Genomic DNA, 26,931 nt, shown 5'->3' with positions numbered 1-26,931 from the left:
GAGGTCATGTTGCGGCTGTACAGGACATTGGTTAGGCCACTGTTGGAATATTGCATGCAATTCTGGTCTCCTTCCTATCGGAAAGATGTTGTGAAACTTGAAAGGATTCAGAAAAGATTTACACGGATGTTGCCAGGGTTGGAGGATCTGAGCTACAGGGAGAGGCTGAACAGGCTGGGGCTGTTTTCCCTGGAGCGCGGAGGCTGAGGGGTGACCTTATAGAGGTTTACAAAATTATGAGGGGCATGGATAGGATAAATAGACAAAGTATTTTCCCTGGGGTTGGGGAGTCCAGAACTAGAGGGCATAGGTTTAGGATGAGAGGGGAAAGATATAAAAGATACCTAAGGGGCAACGTTTTCACGCAGAGGGTGGTACATATATGGAATGAGCTGCCAGAGGATGTTGTGGAGGCTGGTACAATTGTTACATTTAAAAGGCATTTGGATGGGTATATGAATAGGAAGGGTTTGGAGGGATATGGGCCGGGTGCTGGCAGGTGGGACTAGATCGGGTTGGGACATCTGGTTGGCATGGACGGGTTGGACCCCCGAAGGGTCTGTTTCCGTGCTGTACATCTCTATGACTCTATGACTCTATTAGCTAGGTCTCAGCATTAACAGATCAGTGATAATACCACTGGATTATCACCTCTCCTGCATGCTTCACCTAACACATTTCACTGCCAACGTTCAAAAAGAAAATGAGGCGATAACATGGAAGAAAAATGCAAGATACAATTTTTTTCCAAATTTACACTGAAAATCACTGACTTAATTCTTTTGCCAGTTTATGGCATTGTGTCCTACAATCGTATGAAGTTTATAAAGTTTTTAAAAAGCGCACATTTCTACACATAACATTAAGTCAGAGTCTTAGATCTGTGATAGTCATACTGTTTTTATCTTTGGGACATTCCCTTAAAATCTGCAGGATTTAGTTACCTAGCAGTACCTGAGACACAATGAGATTAGATTACTTACAGTGTGGAAACAGGCCCTTTGGCCCAACAAATCCACACCGATCCTCTGAAGAGTAACCCACCCAGCCCCATTTCCCTCTGACTAACACCATGGACAATTTAGCATGACCAATTCACCTGACCTGCACATCTTTTGGACTGTGGGAGGAAACCCACACAGACACAGGGAGAATATGTAAATTCCACACAGACAGTCACCCAAGGCTGGAATTGAACCTGGGACCCTGGTGCTGTGAGGCAGCAGTGCTAACCACTGAGCCACCATGCGAGATAGTGTGCGCTGGCCATGCCCCAAGCAGTGATTATTCATCAAGATAAGTTTTCCTCTATATTTAATTCCACAATGATAATATGATCACTAATAAGTTCAAATGTTTAGCTTCCTCTCCTGCAATCCTTTTAAATTTTCATCTCTTTACTCCCCACCCCCCCCAATTCACTTTGAAATTGCACAGATCATTTCTTGACTCCACCTTTGCTTTAATTTCACGCAATTTGGACCTGGTGGAATCTCAGTGCTGACGGTTTGGTTTTGACAATGAACTATCCAGCTGGGCAGGTTTTGCGCTGTTTCCTGGAATCTGCTCATTGTCCCTTTCTGCATTATTGATCAAAGTGCTTTCCCACCAAGATACTGATAGTTTTCCACAGATCTACTGAGCTTATTGCACAAAAGTAACATCAATTGTTACATCATGCTGGGCTAAGCATTCTTAGGTAACCGGTTTTAACCACAAGAATAGGGATGTGACTGCAATATGGATTGTACTGGGAAGATTTGAACAAAATTTGGACCTCAAGCCTTATGGGTGATTGGACGAGTGCCCAGCTCTGTTATGCCTCCATGGGAAGCCTCATCTATTTGAGGAAATGAACACTGGTTCAGTTGTCTTGCTGAAGACTGTTAGAGGGTGGAAGAAGGGCTGGACTGTGGATTAGACTATTGTAGTCAAGAAACACTCCTGCTCCTGGTAGCTTCATGAGTATCTTCCTTCCCTCCATTGTTTTAAACCAACCTACCTCAGGCTGTAGTATTAACTTATGAATCCCAAAGAGAGCAGTTCTGGGTTCTGCTCCATTTTGAAATACCCACCTTGACACCTCTTAGGAACCTAAGGCTTTTCTCACAGTCAGATATGCCTGAAAATGACCTGATCCAGTAAAGAGTGTAATGAGGTTGAAATTCTATTTCCCTGTTTTCTGCACTCTGAAGTAAATTAACATTTTGTAGATTTCCCATGTACCAGTCATACCTACCAGAACAAGGGCTGAGTAATTATACATCAGAGGCATTATATTGCTATTTTTCTGTTAACGTAGCCTACTGAAAGTCTTCAATGTCTCGTTTCACTGTGCATTATTATGAAATTGTTCTGATACATTGTTCATCTGATTCTTTCTTAAATTTTCTTTCCTTCAGACTGTAATCAGATTGAAGTGACATTGTGAGAGGAAGGTGGGCAGTGAGAGTTCCAGCAGGTAAAGGAGCACAAGCCAAAACAGCTTCTGGAACTGTTGTTGGTGAGTAGCAGGTACGTTTTGATAAATTGGGAGCTGATGAATACCTTGAAGTATATAAAGAAAGTAGGAAAGAACTTAAACAAAGAATTAGAAGGACTACAAGGGGTCATGAAAAATTGTTAGCAAACAGGATTAAGGAGAATCCCAAGGTTTTTTATACATACATAAAACGCAAGAGGGTAGCCAGGGAAAGAGTTGGCCCACACATGGACAAAGGAGGGAATCATTATGTGAAGCCAGAGGAGGGAGCTGAGGTCCAGGCAAATACTTTGTGACAGTGTTCACCAAAGAGAAGGAATTAGTGGAGGTTGATCTCAGGGAAGGGAGTGTCAAATTTCTAAGCCCAGTTGCTATTAAAAAGGAAGAAGTGTTGTGCGTCTTAAGAAGTATTAAGGTAGGTAGGTCCCCGGGTCCTGATGGGATCTACCCCAGGATATGGAGGGAGGCAAGAGAACAAATTGCTGGAAAATTGACAGGCATCTTTGTATCCTCTTTGACCACAGGTGAGGTCCCAGAGGACTGGAGAATAGCCAATGCTGTCCCATTGTTTAAGAAGGGTAGCAGGGATAATCCAGGAAATTACAGGCCTGTGAGCCTCATGCCGATGAGAGGGAAATTATTGGAAAAGTTTTGCAGGGACAAGATTCATACACATTTAGAAGCAAATGGACTTAACAGTGATAGACAGCAAAGTTTGGGACAGGTTCAAGATGTGGGGGGAGGGGAAAGTTTAAAAGAGATGTGCAAGGCAAGGTTTTCACACAAAGGGTGGTGAGTGCCTAAATTGCACTGTGAGAGGATGGTGGAAGCAAACACAATAGCAGCATTCAAGAGGCACCCGGACAAATGCATGAATAGGAAGGGGAATAGAGGGATACAGGATCCTGTAAGTTAAAGCAGGTTTTGTACAGAAGAGCAAGATGTGTCAGTGCAGGCTTGGAGGGCCAGAGGGCCTGTTCCTGTACTGTATTGTTCTTAGTTCTTTGATTCTATGTGGAGGGTTTCTTGGCTATTCATATAATTAAATATGTGATCTTGATTAGATACCTCATTAGTAGAGCACAAAATGTAGGACTCATGGAATTTGGCTAACATAATGAAGCAAAAACAAACAAGAGGAATACAGAGGAACCTCGATTTTCCGAATGACATGGGTAGGGAATATTTTGTTTGAATAATTGAATGTTTGAATAATCGAATGCCAGATAACACAGCATTGTCAAGCATTGGGACTTTGTGATCTTGCCGGATAATCCAGAATTCAGATGAATTGAATGCCGGACAATTGAGGTTCCTCTGTATATGAAACATTTTGAGATTGCCAGGATATGACTAGCAGAAGAAAGGAAAGACTTGCATTTATTTATCTCCATTCATGGTCATCAGACATTTCAAAGCACTTTACAGTCAACAAAGTACGTTTGAAGTGTAGTTGTTGCTGTCATGTGGGAAGACTGCTTCAGCAGTTTACAATGCATATTAATGACTAAGCAAAAGGGACTAAGTGTAATGTGTCCATATTTTTTCTGAAGTTGGATGGAATAAAATGTAGCAAAGAGGATTCAAAGAGATTACAGAATGGGTGGATTGGTTGGTGAGTGGGAAGAACTTGGCTGATGGAATACAATGTGGTGAAGTTATCCACTTTGGTGGGAAAAATAAGAAAGCAACATATTTTTTGAATGGTGACACAGATAGAAATAGATGCATGCAGAAGGACCTGTGTATTCTTGTCCACAAGTCAGCTAAAGTTAACATTAAATTACAGTGAGCAACTAGGAAGCTTTGTTAGCTTTTTGTTGCAAACAGATTGGAGTGTAAGAGCAAAGAAGTCTTATTACAATGTAGCAGGGTATTAATGAGACCAAACATAAGCAGTGACCATGGTTGAGGTCTGCTTATCATCAAAAATGAAATACAACTCCCCAAGAGGGTGAGCAAAAAGGATTCACAAAACTAGTTTCTGGGATGAGAGGATTGCCCTAAGAGGTAAAATCAAGTGGACTAGACCCGTATGCCATGGAATTAAGATCAATTAGAGGCGTTCAAGTTGAAACATATAACATTTCTTAGGGAGCGTGACAGGTTAAATGCTGAGGAAATGTTTCCATGGTTGGTAAGTCTAGAACTTGAGGGTACAGTATTAGAATACAGAGTTATGCATTTAATGCAGAGGCAAGAGGCAATTTATTTACTCAAAGCATTGTGAATCTTAGGAATTCTGTAGCCCAGAAACCCAGTCACTGAATGTATTCAAGACAGAGGTTGATACTTTTTTTTTGAGTACTAAGAGAACTAAGGGCTATTTCAACAATGTGGTAAGTGGAGATGAGGTTGAAGATCAACCATGTTTTTATTGAGTAGAAATAGGTTTAAAGAACCTAATGACCTACCCCATGTCTTTTTTCTTACATCCTTACATTCTAATTAGCAGTGGGATTGGGGGCTAGGTAGGATGATGAACAAATATGTGTGCATTTATTGCATGTATTTTGTGAGACTTTGACTGCTCTGTCAGACATATTGCAACATGAAAGTGAGGTAGTCCACATTTTCTTACCTTAATATAGAGCAGATTTAATGTGTGTACAGGATAGCCAAGGGTGAAGGATGACTAGAAAAATAGATACAGACCAATGATTTTACAACAAAGCATGCATAGAGCAGCTCTGTGAACCCACAAAGTATCTTTAATAATCTTTTAAATCTGTTCACAATATAACAGAGGCAGAAAGAAATATCAGGAGATGGACATGCTGGCTGCCTGATATTTGCCTGCAATATCAATTGACAATTCCATTGTACTCAAAGGGTTACACTCATTTACATTGGATGACCTCTGCCATTAGCATTTGGTACTAGTCTTCCCTGCTTTACTGTTCATTTTTACCACTGGGCATCTGATATCATTTGCACTTTTCCACTGCTTTACCAGATCACAATCGCTTAGACCTTTGTGAGCTGTTATTAATTTCCTTGAAAAAGATTTAACTTCCCTGGGGCTATCTAGGGACTAATTTTCTTTGTGTAGTCTCAAATACAACATAGTTTTAGATTTCTTTCAAATATGGACAAAAAAAGTACAATATCTGAAGAATACCTTTGCAAGCATCACCCTTTCCTCAGTCTTCTGTGCTAGCATTATCATTTTGCTTGAAATTTAGCTGTTGTATTTGATGATACACTTTATGCAACTGCTACACTCTAAGCATTGATTTTGTTTCATGCTAGATTACATCTACTTCAATATGTAAGCATATGCATTCAAGAGGCAGGTTCATCTGGTGACTGCACTAAAATGTTTTGACATAAAAAAAGTAAAAAGTGCTGGAAAAATATCAGCTGATCCCAGCAGATTCAGCATGCATGAGGAAGTCACATCAATCTCTTTTCATATTATCTAACCTTTCTGGTACTAAACCGCATTTGGAATGTGGTTAATTAAAGATGAGCTTTGTATGACATACTTGGATCATTCGTATCATGCGTTATGGTTAATGACAACAATTTAAGAATAATATGGCCCATCATGCCACTGCCAACCAGCACAGCCTTAAATTGTCAGGGATTTTTTTTTCACAGTTTGGCTTCGTAGTGCACAGACTTTCAATGCAATGGAAGTGTTTTTTTGTGTCCAAATCAGCCTCTGTGCTATATACATACAATTCTGGTGCAGGCCCAGGACTAAACCTGGTTACCCAGCTTAGAAGCAGACACTAAGCTGTTAGATTTTTTTCGAATCAACCGATTCAGAGACATTATTACCTACCTCTGGACTTCAACCAAGGAACTATTAGTCCACTAGCAGGGAGATAATGTGTTAACATGTTCAAATAAAGGACACAACACCTGGTGGGGAGGAGAGGCAAGGGCCTCGTGGTATTGCTACTGGACTGTTAATTCAGAGACCCAGGGAATGTACTGGGGACCTGAGTTCAAATCCCACCATGGCAGACTGTGGAGTTTGAGCTGAACAACAAAAAAAAGGTGGGATTAAGAGTCTAATGATGACCATAAAACCATTGCTGATGGCTAGAAAAACCTATCTGGTTAATTCAGGGAAGGAATCTGCCATCCCTACCAAGTCTATGACTCCAGACCCACAGCAATGTGGTTGACTCTTAACTGCCCTCTGGGTTAAATGCTGGGTTAGCCAATAATGCCCTTCTCCTGTGAATGGATTAAAACAAAAACTACCTCTACTCCTTCTTGCAACTTTGACCTTCACTCAGTAGCCAGCATCAGGGAAAAAACAATGCTAAACATCACAGAAATGAAAAATTGATTAGCATTTGCCATCTCTCCTGACTTTACCCTTGCCCTTGTATTTTCCTGTTCATGTCCCTTTTCCTAATCCCCATCATTATATTACTCCATTCCTCATTCCTATCCCTTCTCTAACTTCATCTCGATCCCTGTCTGACTCCCTAACCCTAATTCATTCGCCAATCCTGTCCTTATCATATTCACCATCTTTACCCCTGTTAATGCTATTTGTATGTATAACTGTAAATATGCAAGACTCAAACAGAAATTAAAATAATTTTCTGGTACATTGGCTGTCACAATTTGCTCAGTTGTTCTTTTCATTATAAATGGTTCCCAACTGTGAAGCTTTGGCATTGCAACCTTACTTTATCTGGGGAGATAATACAACTTCATAAAAGCTGGACATTTATGACTGAAGGTTTTTCTTAGTAATTTTATGATTTTCAAATGCATTTGGAGAAATGGATTAGAACAAATGCACTGAAATACAATGATGGAAATTTCAGGAGCTGGAATTGGAGCTCAGTGAAAAGGATCTGGAGGCGACAGTGCAGTGGGTGGGAGAAGAATCAATGACAGTTAACAGCAAGGAAATGGGCTCCATGTAGACTAATGCATTTTCAAATTGTGCCTGAACATTCTTTAAAAATTGGAAAATCTCCTGAAGGCACATCTCCAGAGCCACTGCTTTATAGTGTCTAAATAAGTTAAATTGCATTTTATTAGAAGGGGTTTCCAGAATGTTGCCAGTGTTTTGAGGATTCCATTCTGTGATTCCGTCTGTTTATAATTAGATTGTTGGCTAGCAGAACTCATTAAGGAAAATTTTGTTTTCGTACATGGAACTCTGAGCTTATTACTATCGTTTTAGAGTGTGCCCTGTCTAAACCTGCACACTTTCCAATAGAAACCACAGATCAGTGGCTTTGAAGACCTCCCTGCTGCAATGTCTTGTTTCAAAGCCAAAGATCTTGATCATGAAATCAATCATTAAAAACAGCACATTAAGCCGCAGCATAGATATCTAACTTGGTCAGTGATATGGATTACTTCCCCCACCTCATTTGTTCAATCACTGGGCAGTGGCAGCACATTCAGAGTATGCTGCATTGCTCTGGATGACCCAGGCATGCTGCCAGTACAGGCCATCACACTGGGAAATGACCACAAGAGCATGGGCATGGCTAAAACACTGCTGGAAAACAGGAGCCAGAGCTTTTCTAAGTGCCAAGCTATTTTGGATGACTTATATTCTCAAAGTGCCTTTGCCTAGGCCCCTGAAAAGATGGTCTCAGATTAAAAAACCCATTGCCAACACCTTTTGATGACTCTGAAATTGATGCCTTTGGGCATAACCTGAAATGGGAAGATCATGGCCCTTCCATCTTGCTTCAGTTCTTTGAACGTGTTGGTGCAGGCCCGGGTTCACTTACTGGGGGAGGTCCCAGAAATCCTGGAACAGTACAAATGGTTGTAGTTCCAAGGTAGTGAATCTACATCCACTTTCTGCTGCATAACGTAGACACTGAGCATTCCCTGTGAAATATGGAGAGAAATAATTTGCCACATTTGTCATTTACAGAACATGGAACATAACAGCGCAGTACAGGCCCTTTAGCCCTCGATACTGCATCGATCTGTGAAACCAATCTGAAGCCCATCTAACCCACACTATTCCATTCTCGTCCATATGCCTATCCAATGACCACTTAAATGCCCATAAAGTTGGCGCGTCTACTACTGTTGCTAGCTGTGCGTTCTATATCCCTGCTACTCTCTGAGTAAAGAAACTATCTCTGCAGAGGGCAACCAAAATAATAAACAGGGGTTGAGAGGGGTTCAGGACTATTCTCCTTCAGAAGATGAATCTAAGGTAGAGAGACCAACTGGGTACTTCCCCAAAAACTAAACAAACATCAGTGATGGTACTTACAGTACTGCAGGAAACACTTTGTCTTAATTTATTCACAGGATGTTGTCATCACTGGCCAGGCCAATGTTGATTGTCCATCCTTAATTCCAAGAGGGCAGTTGAGAGTCAACCACATTGCTGTGGAGTTGGAGTCACATTTAGGCCAGACCAGGTGAGGATGGCAAGTTTCTTTCCCTAAAGGACATTACTGAACCAAACAACCTCACCATCAAGCCAGCGGATAAAGGGGGTGCAGTGGTAGTCTGGCGCACTGACCTCTACACTGCTGAAGCCAAACGCCAACTCAAGGACACCTCTTCCTACTGCCCCCTCGACCATGACCCCATCCCCCATCACCAAACCATCATCTCCCAGACCATACAGAACCTCATCACCTGAGGAGATCTCCCACCCACAGCTTCCAACCTCATAATCCGGGTACCCCACACTGCCTGGTTCTACCTCCTTCCCAAGATCCACAAGCCTGACCACCCTGGCCGACCCATTGTCTCAGCATGCTCCTGCCCCACTGAACTCATCTCTACCTACCTCGACACTGTCTATCCCCCCTAGTTCAGGAACTCCCCACATACGTTCGAGACACCACCCACGCCCTCCACCTCCTCCAAGACTTCTGTTTCCCCGGCCCTCAACGCCTCATCTTCACCATTGATATCCAATCCCTCTACACCTCCATCCGCCATGACCAGGGCCTCCAAGCCCTCTGTTTTTTCCTCTCCCGACGTCCCCAACCCTTCCACTGACACTCTCATTCGTTTGGCCGAACTGGTCCTCACCCTTAACAATTTCTCTTGCGAATCCTCCCACTTCCTCCAGACCAAAGGGGTAGCCATGGGCACACGTATGGCCCCCAGCTATGCCTGTCTCTTTGTTGGCTACGTAGAGCAGTTGATCTTCCGTAATTACACCGGCACCACTCCCCACCTCTTCCTCCGCTACATTGATGACTGCATTGGCGCCCCTCGTGCTCCTGCGAGGAGGTTGAGCAATTCATCAACTTCACCAACACATTCCACCCTGACCTTAAATTTACCTGGACCATCTCTGACACCTCCCTCCCCTTCCTGGACCTCTCCATCTCCATTAATGACGACCGACTTGACACTGACATTTTTTACAAACCCACCGACTCCCACAGCTACCTGGATTACACCTCTTCCCACCCTACCTCTTGCAAAAATGCCATCCCGTATTCCCAATTCCTCCGCCTCCGCCGGATCTGCTCCCAGGAGGACCAGTTCCACCACTGAACACACCAGATGGACTCCTTCTTTAGAGACCGCAATTTCCCTTCCCACGTGGTTAAAGATGCCCTCCAACTCATCTCGTCTACATCCCACACCTCCACCCTCAGACCCCACCCCTCCAACTGTAACAAGGACAGAACGCCCCTGGTGCTCACCTTCCACCCTACCAACCTTCGCATAAACCAAATCATCTGTCAACATTTCCACCACCTCCAAACAGACCCCATCACCAGGGATATATTTCCCTCCCCACCCCTTTCCGCCTTCCGCAAAGACCGTTCCCTCCGTGACTACCTGGTCAGGTCCACGCCCCCCTACAACCCACCCTCCCATCCTGGCACTTTCCCCTGCCACCGCAGGAACTGTAAAACCTGTGCCCACACCTCCTCCCTCACCTCTATCCAAGGCCCTAAAGCAGCCTTCCACATCCATCAAAGTTTTACTTGCACATCCACTAATATCATTTATTATATCCGTTGCTCCTGTTGTGGTCTCCTCTACATTGGGGAGACTGGGCACCTCCTAGCAGAGCGCTTTAGGGAACATCTCCGGGACACCCGCACCAATCAACCACACCACCCCGTGGCCCAACATTTCAACTCCCCCTCCCACTCTGCCGAGGACATGGAGGTGCTGGGCCTCCTTCACCGCCGCTCCCTCACCACCAGACGCCTGGAGGAAGAACGCCTCGGAACACTTCAACTCCAGGGCATCAATGTGGACTTCAACAGTTTCCTCATTTCCCCCTCCCCCACCTCACCCTAGTTCTAAACTTCCAGCTCAGCACAGTCCCCATGACTTGTCCAGACTTGTCCTACCTGCCTTTCTCCTTTTCCACCTATCCACTCCACCCTCTCCTCCCTGACCTATCACTTTCATCCCCTCCCCCACTCACCCATTGTACTCTATGCTACTTTCTCCCTGAAAGATTCCTGAAGAAGGGCTAATGCCCGAAATGCCGATTCTCCTGTTCCCTGGATGCTGCCTGACCTGCTGCGCTTTTCCAGCAACACATTTCCATCTACTTTCTCCCCACCCCCACCCTCCTCTAGCTTATCTCTCCACGCTTCAGGCTCACTGCCTTTATTCCTGATGAAGGGCTTTTGCCCGAAACGTCGATTTCGAAGCTCCTTGGATGCTGCCTGAACTGCTGTGCTCTTCCAGCACCACTAATCCAGAATCTGGTTTCCAGCATCTGCAGTTATTGTTTTTACCTCATTTTTTCCAACAATTGGCAACAGCAATGGTCATTTTTCGATTCCTAATTCCAAATTTTTATTAAATTCAAATTCCACTATCTACTGGGTTTTCAGGTCCCCAGGCCAATACCTAGGTCTCTGAACTGACAGTCAGTGGTATTATCACTGACAGTGATAATACCACTGATAATATTGTCATTGCAAGGCCCAGTGACTTTCCTGACTGTATTTTAGCAAACTCACCTCATTAACCACCTATCATATCCCTATGGTATCTCTCACATCTGATTACCACCTAATCTTGCCATAAGCCATTCCCAAAACAACTTGCCATTGAGCAGAAATCCCAGAATTCATCTCCTTTGATATCTTTAAAAGGTATCAAAAGCTGCACTTGACCTACTTGGCCAGGAACACCTCAGTGAAAGCTATCCCTCTTGCCTTGACTGAGGCCTGCTGACAACCATGACAAAGGCAAGACAGTGGTAATATAAGCCTGGTATCTCTTAGAACATGGAACATTACAGCGCAGTACAGGCCCTTCTGCCCTCAATTTTATGCCAACTTGTGGAACCAATCTGAAGCCTCTCTATCCTACACTATTCCATTTTCATCCACATGTTTATCCAATGACCATTTAAATACCATGAAACTTGGTGAGTCTACTATTCTTGCAAGCAGTGCGTTCTATGTCCCTACTACTTTCTGAGTAAAGAAACTATCTCTGATATTTGTCCTATATCTACCACCCCTCAATTTATAGCTGTGTACCCTCATGATAGCCATCACCATCCAAGGAAAAAGGCACTCACTGTCCGACCTATCTAAACGTCTGATTATCTTGTATGTCTCAATTAAGTCACGTCTCAACCTTCTTCTCTCTAACAAAAACAGCCTCAAATCCCTCAGCCTTTCCTCATAACACCTTCCCTCCATACCAGGCAACATCCTCGTAAATCTCCTCTGAACCCTTCCAAAATCTCCACATCCTTCCTACAATGCCATGACCAGAACTTTATGCAATACTTCAAGTGTGGCTGTACTAGAGTTTTGTACAGCTATAGCATGACCTTGTGGCTCCGAAACTCAATCCTTTTACCAATAAAAGCTAACACACCATATGCCTTCTTAACAACCCGATTAACATGGATGGCACCTTTGAGGGAACTATGTACGTGGACACAGAGATCTCTCTGCGCATCCACACTACCAGGAATCTTACCATTCACCCAGTACTCTGTATTCCTGTTAGTCCTTCCAAAGTGAATCACCTCACATTTCTCTGCATTAAATTCCATTTACCACCTCTCAGCTCAGCTCTGCAGCTTATGTATGTCCCTCTGTAACCTACAACATCCTTCAGCACTGTCCACAACTGTACCAATCTTAGTATCGTCCGCAAATTTACTAAACCATCCTTCTACGCCCTCATTCAGATCATTTATAAAAATGCCAAACAGTATTGGACCCAAAACAGTTCACCACTAGTTACACCACTAGTAACTGAACTCCAGGATGAGCATTTCCCATTAACCACCACCCCCGTCTTCTTTCGGCTAGCCAATTTCTGATCCAAACTGCGAAAGCACTCTCAATCCCATGCCTCCGTATGTTGTGCAGTAGCCTACCATGGGGAGTTTTATCAAACGCCTTAATGAAATCCATGTATACCACGTCAACATCTTGACTCTCATCCACCTGTTTGGCCACCTTCTCAAAGAACTCAATCAGGTTTATGAGGCACGACTTGCCCTTCACAAAATGATGTTGACTGTCCCTAATCAAATTATTCCTATCACGATGACGGGCTTTTGCCTGAAACATCGATTCTCCTCGAATGCTGCCTGACCTGCTGTGCTTTTCCAGCATCACACTCTCGACCCTAATCTTACTCTCATCATTCTTTTATCACTTATAACCTATCAGGGTTTTCTCTGATCCTATCTGCCAACATGTCCCCTCCTTGCTCGTCTTAGATCTCTCTTTAGGTCTTTCCTGGCTGACTTGTAACTCTCAATTGCCCTAACTGTACCATGTCGATTTAATACCAGTTCCTCAAATCCTTCTCATTGTTACTTTTGAAACATTAATGATAGCAGTTTAAATGTATTTGGGCATGCTAGTATTATTGGGTGGCTCAGTAGTTAACACTGCTACCTCACAGTACCAGTGACCTGGATTCTAGTCCAGCCTTGGGTGGCTGTCTGAGTGGAGCTTACACATTCGCCCCAAATCTCTGTGGATTTCCACTGGGTGCACCAGTTTCATTTCACAGTCCAAAGATCTGTTGGTTAGGTGGATTGGTTATGCTAAATTGCCCTGTAGTATCCAGGGGTGTGCAGGTTAGATGGGTTAGCCATGGAAAATGTGGAATTACAGGGATAATGTGGGGTTTATTTCTGTGTGGGATTCTCTTCTATGGATTGGTGCAGACTAAATGGGCTGAATGACCTCTTTCTGCACTGTAGAGTTTCTATGATTCTAATTACTGACTGAGTAAGTCTAGGTTTCCTTCTGTGCTCCATATCATGCATCTTTCAGCCTTGTTAATCCCCCTGTCTCAAATGCAGCACTGAAGCAAGAAGCATTTGATGGTTGGTCCAATCACAGGGAGCAAGAGGTGTTTATTCCTAAGAGTTGGTTTCCATTCCTAAATTAGGTTGAAAGCCAAGTACCTATCCTAGGGCAAGTCCAAACACATGGAGCTTGATCCTGGGTGTTCTGATTTCTGACTTCAACAGGGTCTTTCTTGATGCAGATTCAGGAATGGGTTTGGGCTTCAATCTACCATTTTAGGCCCTGGTACAGTGATTAAATACAGATAGGCCTGATCCTAGGTTCAATGTCTGACCCTAAGGAGATGGGGAATTGATATGGAATGGCGGTGCTAATCCACTATACTGCAAAACGACATGAGGTTGGAGGGTCTTAACAAAGGAGCTTTGAGAATAGGGGAAACACCCATGCATCTGATCTATAAGTAGTACTGTAGAGGCATCCATTTTCTCCACAACACTGTCTTTGCATTATTTTTAGCTGCTGGATTCTTACTGAGATCTGTGTAGGCCCTCAACATTTTATGGAGGTGCAAATTACTGCAGATGCTGGAATCGATACTGAAAACAACAACTGCTGGAGATCACAGCAGGTTAGAAAGCATCCACAGAGAGAGAACAATCTAACCTTTTAAGTCCAGACAACTTCGTCAGAGCTGAGTCGGCTCTGATGAAGAGTTATCTAGAATCAAGATGTTAGCTTGCTCCCTCAACATTTTATGATTGATACCAATGACTTATATGGGGTATTGAAGACACGGTGTCTAGATTTGCAAATAACACAAAGATACATAGGACAGGTTGTGAAGATGACATATCAAGGACGAGGTTGAGTCAGTGGGCACAAATGTGGTGAGTAGAGTGCAATGTCTGAAAATGTAAAATTGTTCATAGTGGCAGGAAGAATTAAAACAAAGACCATATCTAATGGAGAATGACTGCTAGAATCTCAGGTGCAGAGGGATCTTGGTGTTCTGATGAATGACACACAATTAGTTGATGTGCAGGCACAACAAGTCATTAAAAAGGTTATTAGAATGTTATCCCTTATTATGAGAGGAATTTTGTTTTATATTTATTGTCACATGTATATAAAAATACAGTGAAAAGTGTTTTTTGTGTGTTATACTCAAAGTGTCGGCATGCTCTTGCACCATCTTGAAATGCTGAATATAATGCATTGAACATAAATGTGAGTTCGTTATGGTTCACTTATACAGACATGAGTGAGTCACATCTCAAATATTCCATGCAGTTTTGGTCTCCTTAAGGAAGGATGCATTAGAGGTAACTCAGAAGCAGTTTACTAGACTGAAATGTAGAATGTGTAGACTGTGTTAAGAGGAAAGAGTGGGCAGGTTGAGCTTTTTATTTAAAGTGGAGTTTAGAAGAGTGAGAGGTTGAACCTATGGCAATGTATAAGATCCTGAATAAGCTTGACTAGGGGGGGCTTGGAAAAAATGTTTCCTCTTGTGGGTCAGTCTAGAACTGGTCAGCCAAGCAGGACAGGAGTGAGGGGATCTCCCCTATAAGGAAATGGAAGTAGGGATCACAAAATATTTTTAAGGCAGAGGTGGATTCCTGCTAGATAAGGGAATCAAAGGTTGTCAAGGGCAATGTGAAATTTGCAATGTATAGTGTTCTGATGGGAATGTGGAATTTGAAACACAGATCCGTCATGTTCTCATTGAATGGTTGAACAGACTTGAAGAACAGAATTGCCTATTGCTGCCCCTAATTTGTACGTGTGTAAGTTCATATAGGTTTCCTGAGGTCTGGGATCAGTCTTTGTAAAACCTATAAAATGGTTTAAACCAGAGACTGTCAGCTTCAATAATGTATTTAAAATATCAAACTCCCTCCTGAGATGAGATTGACTGTCCAACCTTTGTCTGTATCTGTAAAATCTGGAAGGCAGTATTGGGAGCGATATTTCCCAAGGAGTACACAATTTTGCTAGATTTAATCTCTGCCCTCACCCAGATTCATGGGCTGATGCATTTAAAATTCACTGCAAAGTGCAAAATAAATTGCTTGAGATTAAGACATCTTGAAAACTATTGTTTCTTCAATTGTCAACGTTCTTATAAGAGTCAGATCAGTTATGAAATGGATTTGGGCACTGGAATTACCTCTGCAACTGGTCCAAAACTATATCTCTAGTGCTTTATAAGGTAAAGGTAAAGCAATCATAGTCCCAGAGGATTATAAGACTGGTTCTGTGCTGAAATAACGAACAGAAAACAATTAGTTTCAAACATAGCAGTAGCTAATAAAACTACATTATCTTTTCTTCAAGCATTAATTTTTTGGAAATATCACCTCCCGTCAAAGTACAAGTATAGGTCACTCAATATACAATTAACATCAGTTACATTATTTGGCTATTCAATTATGTCAGACAACAAGACATCCAAAAAGGCGAACTTTAAGAAGAGATGCCATCAATGACTGAGGAAACATTCCTAGGATTATATCGCAATGGTTAGCAATGGGAAAGGGAGATACTTTTCAATCAGCTAATATTATGTGTTCGGTTTGAGATGACATCTAGCATGTGCTTTGCTGTAGTGCAATAGCCAAAGACTAATACTGGACAGCTGGAAAACTGTGAAGGTGATCAGGGTCTATGCAGTTGGATCCACAGTCAGTAGGAAGCCGTGAGTTGCCTCTTTTAGGGTCAGCCTGTTGCATTATGTTCCATTCAGGCATTTGACAGTGCCTTCCCATCAGGCCATGGACTCTGAGGATGGACAATTTCACCCACTGAGAGCTGCTGGCTAATCTGACGTTGGCATCTCATTGGAAAGGTAAGGTCACTGGGGAGGTTAATGGTCACCTGAGGTCTCGGGTTGTCACTAGAGCCCAGCCGGTCCAGAGCTGAGGGATGATGGGAGATGACCATGGGGCCAGTGTTGCAGGGGAAGATGGTCAGAACCAAGGGATGGGGAGTGATTTCCCAGACCTTCCCCAATCAAGTCTCCCCCTGTGACCTCACCCCCTTTCCTGCCCGAGAACCCTGAAGCAACTCTGTATGGATTTGCTCGTTGTGCTCCCTGTATCATCACTCCCAACTATACTATTAGGGAGGGCAAAAGATTCCAGCCAGCAGGTCCACTTGGATGTTTCTCCTAATTGTGTAGTAAGTGGAGTTTCCCAGCTTCTTTTCTCTACTATTCATGGATATGTAGAATTGAGAAGGAGGTCCTGTTAGAACTTTGTTTTATGTGAAGAAATCATGCTTTACACACAAACCTTGAAGCAATTTTTAAATCTCATCATATGCAGTGGAACAGCTGGTCATTCCTTACTACTGTGTTATTGTTCTCTGGCCGGATCTACATCAGCTAACTTCTGTTTTTGTTTATAAAAGGGTAGAAATACTTCAAAGCATTGAATTGTCTAGGTTTTCTGCTAGACTACAAGGTCAGGCAATGCAGAAAAATCTTTCACTCAATCTTTAGTATGTTTATTCCCACTTATTTCCAGGATCTATTTCATTGACATATTGTAGGCAACCTTCCAGCATTGAAAATGCCTGTGATTAGGAGCTTCTGCATTAGTGGTTAGGGATCTGGCACTTACTGCAGGATATAGTGGCCTGCAGCAGATTACAGGGGCACATGGGTGTTTATGATAACATTGTGTTTGTTTATTTAATTTCTCTATTCACATATAACATATTAATTTGCATCACTTTCCCTGCGATTTTACACACAGAGTGCCAACTTGGGTTTTTAGTTACTTGATGATAAATGTGAAGGCATGAACTAACTGAGGCCAGTTGATATACATGTGATTAGTGGATGATTGGCGACAGGACTGTTTTGTGTCATGGTGACGAAAGACGAGGTGGGAGTTGTGATAATTACCTTTGATTCAATGTGAACGACTAGCTAAACATTTGGGATACCTGAGGGGCACAGCCATAAGCAGCAATATTATCAGTTATCTGAAATTAGGGGCTCCATCTTCCCGTCTTTCTTACCTTTTCCTTTTCCTTGTCTTTGAAATCCTCATTAGATGAAGAGGCATGAGCGTTTTGAGCCTCCTGTACCTCTGGTTCTCATTGCTGTGTTGGGGCATATCCTGGAGATATTGGAGTACTGAAGGAAACCGCCAGGCCTATCCAGGCACCTTGAGCATGATCAGTGATGCATCTGGTTGATATATGATTCATATTGTTGTCTGCCTGTTGCACAATGGTGAGGATGCTCTGAAGTGCAAACAATTACATTTGAGGGGATTATGCAGTGTTCTCCAACAGCCAGACCTGAAAACTGGTTCCAGAGTGACAAACTTGAGATGTTGTATTTCTGCAGTATGAAAGCATTGTGGCTGCTCACAGAGAATCTGGCTTAGACCTGTATGAACCTGACAGTTCTGGGTTGTTACAACAACCCTCTTGGTTGGACATCAGCTGAATGTTGTTTCTTGATGAGATTCCCCAAATAATTTCAATTCTGAACGAGATACCCCAAACGATGAAATTACTGGCTGCGAAGGGCTGATCTAACTCTCCTTCTGAAGAAGGGCCACTGAACCCAAAACGTGAACTCTAATTTCTCACCACAGATACTGCCAGGCCTGCTGAGCTTTTCCAGAAATTTCTGTTCTTGTTTATGATCTGACTCTCCTTCTTTACTCACCTGTCCCTTCACTTGGTTACAATAAGGTGAGTTTAAAAATAAATCCCATCCATTGTGGATAATTAATAATGCAGTTCACTAATTCCTCAAACATGAGAAAAATTAGTAACACAGCTAATATATGCACAGCTTAGAAAAAAGAAGTGAGTTCTAAAGAGTAAAAGTTACACAGGTAATCAGATCAGTCTCTAAATAGTTAATGAAGTGAGGATAGTTGAATGTTGTGGCTGTTGCAGTGCTGGTCACCAGCAGACCAGACATCATAACTGAATAGTCAGTTTCACGATCCTTAGTTTTACAGATTGGTTGAGATTCTATAGTTCCGATTCCTTTTGACCAAGATTGAATTTCAGCAATTAGGGTGAGAGAGAGTCATTTGGTTGTCCTGTTTACTCTTGACTAGCTGCCAGTACTCCGTTTGAAAGAGGGTCTTTGCCTGCAACATGAGGTAAGTAAAGAATGGTTATTCGACTGTGACCTACACAGGCACGTTAACTTCAGTATGAGGCACAATCCAAAGGAAGTGGTGATTTGGAGATGCCAATGTTGGACTGGAGTGTACAAAGTTAAAAATCATACTGCACCAGGTTATAGTCCAACAGGATTATTTGGAAGCACTAGCTTTGGAGCACCGGACAACCAACTACCTGATGAAGGAGCAGTGTTCCAAAAGCTATTGCTTCCAAATAATGCTGTTGGACTATAACCTGGTTATAGCCCAAAACTATTGTTGAACAAAAGAAGTGATTTGTTGTTGAACAGGGGGCTGTAGGTCCACATTGTCTCTGTAATCACAAGAGACCATAGTCCAGGCTGTTTGGATTTACCTTGTTGATTGAAGATTCCTTCATATCCATACATGTGACATTCTGTGGGTCTTTGTCTCCAGACATCCTCCTAATTTATATCCACAGCCATTTTTGGCTGCAGCAGCACTTTTTCCACAAAATAAATAAGTTGCAAAGCTGGTCTGAGAGGTGGCAAATGGAGTTTAATGCAGAAAAGTGTGAGGTGATTCAGTTTGGAAGGAGTAAGGGGAATAAAGAGTACTGAGCTAATGGTAGGATTCTTGGTGGTGCAGAAGAGCAGAGAGATCTTGGTGTTCATGAACATAGATCCCTGAAAGTTGCCACCTGAGTTGATAGGGTTGTTAAGAAGGCATATAGTGTGTTAGGTTTTATTGGTAGAGGGATTGAGTTTCGGAACCATGGTGTCATGCTGCAGCTATACAAAACTCTGGTGCAGCTGCACTCGGAGTATTGCATACAGTTCTGGTCATGGCATTATAGGAAGGATGTGGAAGCTTTGGAAAAGATTCAGAGGAGATTTACGAGGATGTTGCCTGGTATGCAGGGAAGGTGTTATGAGGAAAGGCTGAGGGATTTGAGGCTGTTTTCGTTAGAGAGAAGAAGGTTGAGATGTGACTTAATTGAGACATACAAGATAATCAGATGTTTAGATAGGTCGGACAGTGAGTGCCTTTTTCCTTGGATGGTGATGGCTATCATGAGGGTACACAGCTATAAATTGAGGGGTGGTAGATATAGGACAAATATCAGAGATAGTTTCTTTACTCAGAAAGTAGTAGGGACATAGAACGCACTGCTTGCAAGAATAGTAGACTCAACAAGTTTCAGGGCATTTATATGGTCATTGGATAAACATGTGGATGAAAATGGAATAGTGTAGGATAGAGAGGCTTCAGATTGGTTCCACAAGTTGGCATAAAATTGAGGGCAGAAGGGCCTGTACTGCGCTGTAATGTTCCATGTTCTAAGAGATACCAGGCTTATATTACCGCTGTCTTGCCTTTGTCATGGTTGTCAGCAGGCCTCAGTCAAGGCAAGAGGGATAGCTTTCACTGAGGTGTTCCTGGCCAAGTAGGTCAAGTGCAGCTTTTGATACCTTTTAAAGATATCAAAGGAGATGAATTCTGGGATATCTGCTCAATGGCAAGTTGTTTTGGGAATGGCATATGGCAAGATTAGGTGGTAATCAGATGTGAGAGATACCATAGGGATGTGATAGGTGGTTAATGAGGTGAGTTTGCTAAAATACAGTCAGGAAACTCACTGGGCCTTGCAATGACAATAACTCCATACAACTCAATGTGACTTGCACTTCACCAAAATAATATAATATTCAACCCAAAGTGTTTGAGAGCCAATAATAAACCAAAGGGAGGCATGGCCCAGTGGTATTATCACTGGACTGTCAGCTCAGAGACCTAGGTATTGGCCTGGGGACCTGGGAACCCAGTAGATGGTGGAATTTGAATTCAATAAAAATTTGGAATTAGGAATCGAAAAATGACCTTTGCTGTTGCCAATTGTTGGGAAAAACCCACTTGGTTCAGTAATGTCCTTTAGGGAAGAAAAATTGCCATCCTCACCTGGTCTGGCCTAAATGTGACTCCAACTCCACAGCAATGTGGTTGACTCTCAACTGCCCTCTTGGAATTAAGGATGGACAATCAATATTGGCCTGGCCAGTGATGACCACATCCCATGAATAAATTAAGACAAAGTGTTTCTTGCAGTACTGTAAGTACCATCACTGATGTTTGTTTAGTTTTTGGGGAAGTACCCAGTTGGTCTCTCTACTTTAGATTCATCTTCTGAAGGAGAATAGTCCTGAACCCCTCTCAACCCCTGTTTATTATTTTGGTTGCCCTCTGCAAAGCACACTCTCACATCCTCCAGATCAACTTCTTTTTGCTATTTTTCTGCCAACTCAACCAACTCTCTTCCTGTAAGAAACCTCTTCATGTCAACCTATTCATGTCCTTTCTTCCTCTAGTTGACAGTCATTTCTTTGCTATTAACCATCCAGGCAATGTTTGTATTGATGCAAATTTCCCAATCATTCCTCCCATGTCTACATGGTTGGCAAGCAGGAGGCTGGAAGAACACAGCAAGTCTGGCAGCATCAGGAGGTGGAGAAGTCAATGTTTTGGGTGTAACCCTTCTTCAGGACTGGGGATGGATGTAAGGGGAGGTGCAGATAAAGGGAGTGGTGGGGGTAGGGTAGTGAAGTAGGGATAGGTGAAGACAGGTAGAGGGTATAACCTGGTTGGTCAATGGGAGGAATGAATCCGGTTGGTGGCAGAAAGGAGTGGAAGGGAGGTGAAGGGGCTGGAAAGGGAGTCAGAGGATGGGAAGGGACGTTATTTGAAATTGAGAACTCAATGTAGGTGGCCCAGATGGAAGATGAGGTGTGTTCCTCCAATTCGTGGTTTGGTTCATTGTGGCAATGGAGAAGACCAAGGATAGTAATGTCAGAAAGGGATGGGGAAAGGAATTAAAATGGGTGGTTACAGGGAGGTCCGGTCGGCCCCTGCAGGCCTAGCTAAGATGCTCGGTGAACCGTTCCCTAAGTTTACATTTGGTCTCCCCGATGTAGACAAAACTACATTGGGAGCACCTGATGCAGTAAACTCAGTTGGAAGAGAGGCAGGTGAACTCTGTCTCACCTGGAAGGACTGTTTGGGGCCCTGGATGGAGGTGGGTGGAGTACCAGCAGGTTTCGCATCTTTTCTGGTTGCAAGTAGCTTCCCCTGAAACCGGAAAAGATGTGAAACCGGACCCCTATCCAGGTCTACATGGATTTGAGTAAGGCTTTCGCCAAGGTCCCTCATGGTAAGTTCATCCAGAAGATTAAGATGCATGGGATCCATGGTGACTTTCACTGTGGATTCAGAATTGGCTGGCCCAGAGATGGCAAAGGGAGGTCCATGTTTAGTGGCGTTCCACTGGGACCTCTGCTGTTTCTGATACATATAAATGACTTGGACGAAAATGTTGCTGGATGGGGTTAGTAATTTTACAGATAATACAAAGATTGGTGGAGTTGTGGATAGTATAAAAGGTTGTCAAAGGATACAGTAAGATACAGATCAGTTGCAGATATGGGTGGAGAAATAGGAGATGGAGATTAATCTACACAAGTATGATGTGCTGCACTTTGGGATATCATATATTACAGAAAAGTAAATAGTTAATGGCAAGACCCTGAACAGCATTGATATACAGAGGGACCTTATGGTTCAAATCCATTGCTCCCTGAAAGTGGCCACACAAGTAGATAGGGTGGTAAAGGACGTGTATGGCATGCTTCCCTTTATTGGTTGGAGAATGGAGTACACTAGTCATGTTGCAGCTTTATAAGACTTTGGTTAGGCTGCACCTACAATATTGCATTAAATTCTGGTTGCCACATTACAGGAAGGGTGTGGAGGCATTGGAGAAGGTGCAGAAGAGGTTTATTGGGATGCTGCCAAGATTAGAGGGTTTGAACTATAAGGAGAGGATAGAAAAAACAGGCTTATTTCCTCTGGAGCAGTGGAAGCTGAGGGGAGACTTGGTAGAAGTCTATAAAATTATAAGATGCATAGATGAGGTTGACAGTCAAAATCTTTTTCCCAGAGTTGAAGTGTTTAATATTAGGGGGCATGCATTTAAGGTGAGAGGGTGAAAGTTCAAAGCAGATCTGAGGGACAAGTTTTTTTTAAAGCAGTAAGTGGCAAGTGCCTGGAATGTACTGCCACTGGTAGTGACGAAGGCAGATATGATAGGGACATTTAAAGGGCTTAGAGATAAGCACATTATTATGCAAGGAATGGAGGGATATGGAATAAGGGTAGGCAGAAGAGATTAGTTTAATTTGGAGTCATATTCAGCACAATATTGTGGGCCAAAGAACCCTTACCTATGCTGTACTGTTCTATGTTCTATCTTAAATCAAGCAAGATGATTGATGTTTGCAGGAACATGTGTCTGTACTTTATTAGAATTATTTTGTGAAGATAAGTTGTATTATTTGAATAAAGTGATATCATTCTGGTGGAAAGATTATATGCAAAGATATAGTTTGAGAATGACAGAATGTTCGGAAAACTGAAAGTGGCCATTCAGCATATTATGACTGAGCTGGTTTTCTGAAGTAGCAGTTTACATAGTGCTGCACCTGTGTCTTATAACCCTGTGTATTCTTCCTTTTCAGATAGTAACTGACTTCCTCTTAAATGCCTTGGTTGAATGTGCCTCCACCACACACTCAGATCTGAACCACAATATATGAATATATAACCAGCTGGTCCAGTTTAGGAGAGTGTATAATTTTTAGACTCATAATGACAACATTATGTTGTCATGCAAATGGGTATAAGGCTTGTTGATTCAACATGACAGTAAAATGTTTATATAACTGTGAGCAACAAACATCAGACCTAAATTTTTAACTGAAATCTCTGATGATTCCTACCATTCTAATAAGTAAAGCCATAATAAATTAACCACTAGATTTTATTTCCAGAGGGATAGAATTGAAAAATAAGAAAACACCGCTAAACCTTATATTAAACCTTGGTTATACCATAGTTCAGAGAACTATGTGCAGTTCTTTTCACTATTATAAAACAGCACTCCAGCGGATATAGATAATATTTACAAGAATAATATATGTAGATAGGCAGAAAAGGGTCGATAGAGTTTAAAAAGGCTGACAGCTGACTTCATAGAGATTTTAAAAATTATGGAAGATTTTGATAGGGTGAATACAGCAGAATATTTCCTCTTGTGGACTAAAGCAGAACTAAAGGTCCACATAGTCATCAAGAAATCCAGTAGAGAATTCAGAAGAAACTTCTTTACCAAAAGAGTAATGAGAATTTGCTACCACAAAGAGTGCTTGGGGCAAATAAAATGCATACGATTAAAAGGAAACTAACAGATTTTTACAAGAAAGTTGGGAATAGATGACAGATTTAGATTAGAAAAAAATGGAAGAAATTTTGAGTGGGCCACTAATAAAGAATGGATCAGATGTGGTGAATGGCCTGTTTCTCTGCCATTTATCCAATTGAAATCCAATGTAAACATTTTGCAAAGCCTTGGAATCCTTCTAAAAGTTGGTTGTTCAAATTGGACACACTAATTCAGCTAACGTCCAGCCAGTTAACCTGAAAGATTTAGAATAACTTCCTTTGTGTACTCCATGCTAGCTCTTATAAAGTCTAAGATCTCAATTACTGTTTATCTCGCCATACTAAAATTACATTCAAATATTTGCAGATATGAACTCTGGGTCTCTCTTTGTCTGAACCCTTTTAAAGTTGGATAATTTCAATAGTGTTGCGTCTCTTCATTCTTCCTTTCAAATTGCATTGTTTCACACTTCTTTGCAATGCAGTTCTTTTGCCATATATGACCTAATTTCTCAAGGCTGTCTTTGTCCTCCTGAAGTCACTGGGAACCTTATATGACAGTTCTGAGTTTTGTGCCACCTTATGGCTTACATATTCCAATTACTCGGAATTTATATATGTCAAGACAACAGTGGTCCTAATATTGATTTTCAGTGACATCACTATTTACTTCAGTCTGAAACACAGCCATTCACCACTGATCTCCGCTTCCTTTCTCTAAGCCAATTTTGTATCCATGCTGTTACCACTCCTTCATCCTGTGTGTTTTAATTTTCCTGGTATTTTTTTAAGAAACATTACCACTTTGGATTATTTTAATTCTTTCAAACAAAATTAGCAAGGAAATTTTCATTTTGACATGTCATCAGTAGTGCTCATATAATGTAATCACTATGCATTAAACTCAAAATGCAAAACTGCCCATCACTATGACTGAAATGTTCATAACCTTTCTCAAGTGTTTGTAACTTCTGTGTGACTTCAGTGGTAAATTGATGCCAAATAGGAAATAAAGCAACTTTATTTTTCCAATCTGAAGTCCTTTGGCTGGACACTTGACTCAAAAGCTGAGTTTGCGTGTAAGATTATTTTGGCACACCCAGCAATGTAAAGCTTCAGACTCCAGTGACATCCAATGAGGTTGCTCAGAAGCAGTCTCAGCTGAGATCTCATCCACTGAGTATTCTGCTCTGGTTGCTCAAGTAAAAGCACATCTATAATCAGTTCTCCATCATAGCTGTTAATTAGAATCAATGAAATTATAATTTTGACTGTGATCTTATACTCCAAAAGCAGTGATAACTTTGCAGTCTTTCTGCTGTAACTCACCTTCTGCAATTTGACATGATTGATTGCAATACTATTCTCAAGGGTTACCCCAATGATTACTATTTTTGTAACGAGACAGATGTGGCTTACATATAGCACCATGAGTATTATAAACAGAGAGACCTAGGGGTTCAAGGTGCATAATTCTATGACGTTTGTGTCACATGTAGACAGGAGAAAGCGAGGACTGCAGATTCTGGAGATCAGAGTTGAGAGTGTGATGCTGGAAAATACACAGCAGGTCAGGCAGCATCTGAGGAGCAGGAGAATCGATGTTTCGGGCATACGCCCTTCATCAGAAATGAGGCTTGTGGGCCAGGAGGTTGAGAGATAAATAGGAGGGGTGTTTGGCTAGGGGAAAGGCAGCTGAGAATGCAATAGGTAGATGAAGGTGGGAGAGAAGGCGATAGGTCGGAGAGGGATGGTGGAGCGGATAGATGGGGAAGACAATGTATAAGAGGGCAAGAGGGCAATGCCAAGTTGGAGGCTTGGGACTGGGATAAGGTGGAGGGAGGGGAAATGAGGAAACTGGTGAAATCCATATTAATCCTGTGTGGTTGCAGGGTGCCGAGGCAGAAAATGAGGCATTCTTCCTTAAGGGGGGGTCAGGTGTTTAGGGTTTGGCAATGGAGGCAGGGAGGTCAAGAAGGCATTTAGCATGCTTGCTTTCATTCTCAGAAGTATAGGAGTTGGGACGTCAAGTTGAGGTTATACAGGATGTTGATGAGGCTACTTTTGGAGTACTGTGTAGAGTTCTAGTCACCTTGGCTCAGATTGGCTAACTCTGATACTTACAGCATTCATCCCATCAACTTCATGGCCTTTACAACTTCATAGAACAGCAGTTAGTTTACTTTCTCGATGATCCATTGGGAGGCTTAACAATAAAATATAACCATTTGGATTGAGTATTTTTAATAGTTTGGGCTTCACTCTGACACACGTTTTAGCATTTGGCTGAGATCCAGTTGTGTCTATGTAGGCATATTCATTTTTGTTTTATTTATTACAGAATATCATTAATATTTTAAAGTTTGAACCACAACTTCAAAACAAAAAAATCACCTTTCATGCTGTTCAACTTAGGCTGTTGTCCATACCAAAATAACTAAATTTTGACAAAGTTGGCAGAGTAGAAACATTTACAAAAAAGAACTCACAACAATTATCCTCCAAAACTACAGAATAATTGCTATTCACTGTCTGACTACATCAAAAGACATTAGAGTGTTCCTTGGTACAAATATTCAACCTGCGCCCGTAGTAAACATGTTACGTTTCATGCTAATTCTCCTGATTAAAGGAACTGAAACCCTTGCAAAGAGAAAACCATAACAACACTCTGTGTAATCAACAACTATCAAGTAATTGTACTTCCACATATATTACTCACTTTTGAAGTATTGTCTTACCAGGATCTCACAGTAAATCATTTTTATCAAGATCAATATACTTCATTATTGCATTGTAAAAAAAAACTTGCATTCTTTCATGATTAGCATAATTCAGGACAGTAATCTATAACCTTGCAAACAGTGTAATG

At 42.0% G+C, this 26,931-nt stretch overlaps 1 long non-coding RNA gene across 3 annotated transcripts in view; it reads left to right on the top strand.

The window, feature by feature from the left end:
- The window catches only part of LOC148148975 (uncharacterized), a 128,844-nt gene that overhangs the window by 16,304 nt on the left and 85,609 nt on the right, over positions 1-26,931 (top strand). For 2 of the 3 annotated variants that reach the window (XR_015758301.1, XR_015758302.1), the window contains exon 2: positions 2,403-2,503. This is a non-coding gene — a long non-coding RNA (uncharacterized LOC148148975). Of the gene's footprint in view, positions 1-2,402; positions 2,515-26,931 lie in introns of all 3 variants that reach the window. The other variant, XR_015758303.1, reaches the window with a different exon arrangement.

The sequence above is a fragment of the Chiloscyllium plagiosum genome, unplaced genomic scaffold (genome assembly GCF_037043375.1).
Source record: "Chiloscyllium plagiosum isolate Xiang-an unplaced genomic scaffold, Cpla_swu_hap1 HiC_scaffold_10, whole genome shotgun sequence".
Classification (NCBI taxonomy): Eukaryota; Metazoa; Chordata; class Chondrichthyes; order Orectolobiformes; family Hemiscylliidae; genus Chiloscyllium; species Chiloscyllium plagiosum.
The sequence above is the reverse complement of the archived record's forward strand: the minus strand, read 5'-3'. Positions and strand labels throughout refer to the sequence as shown.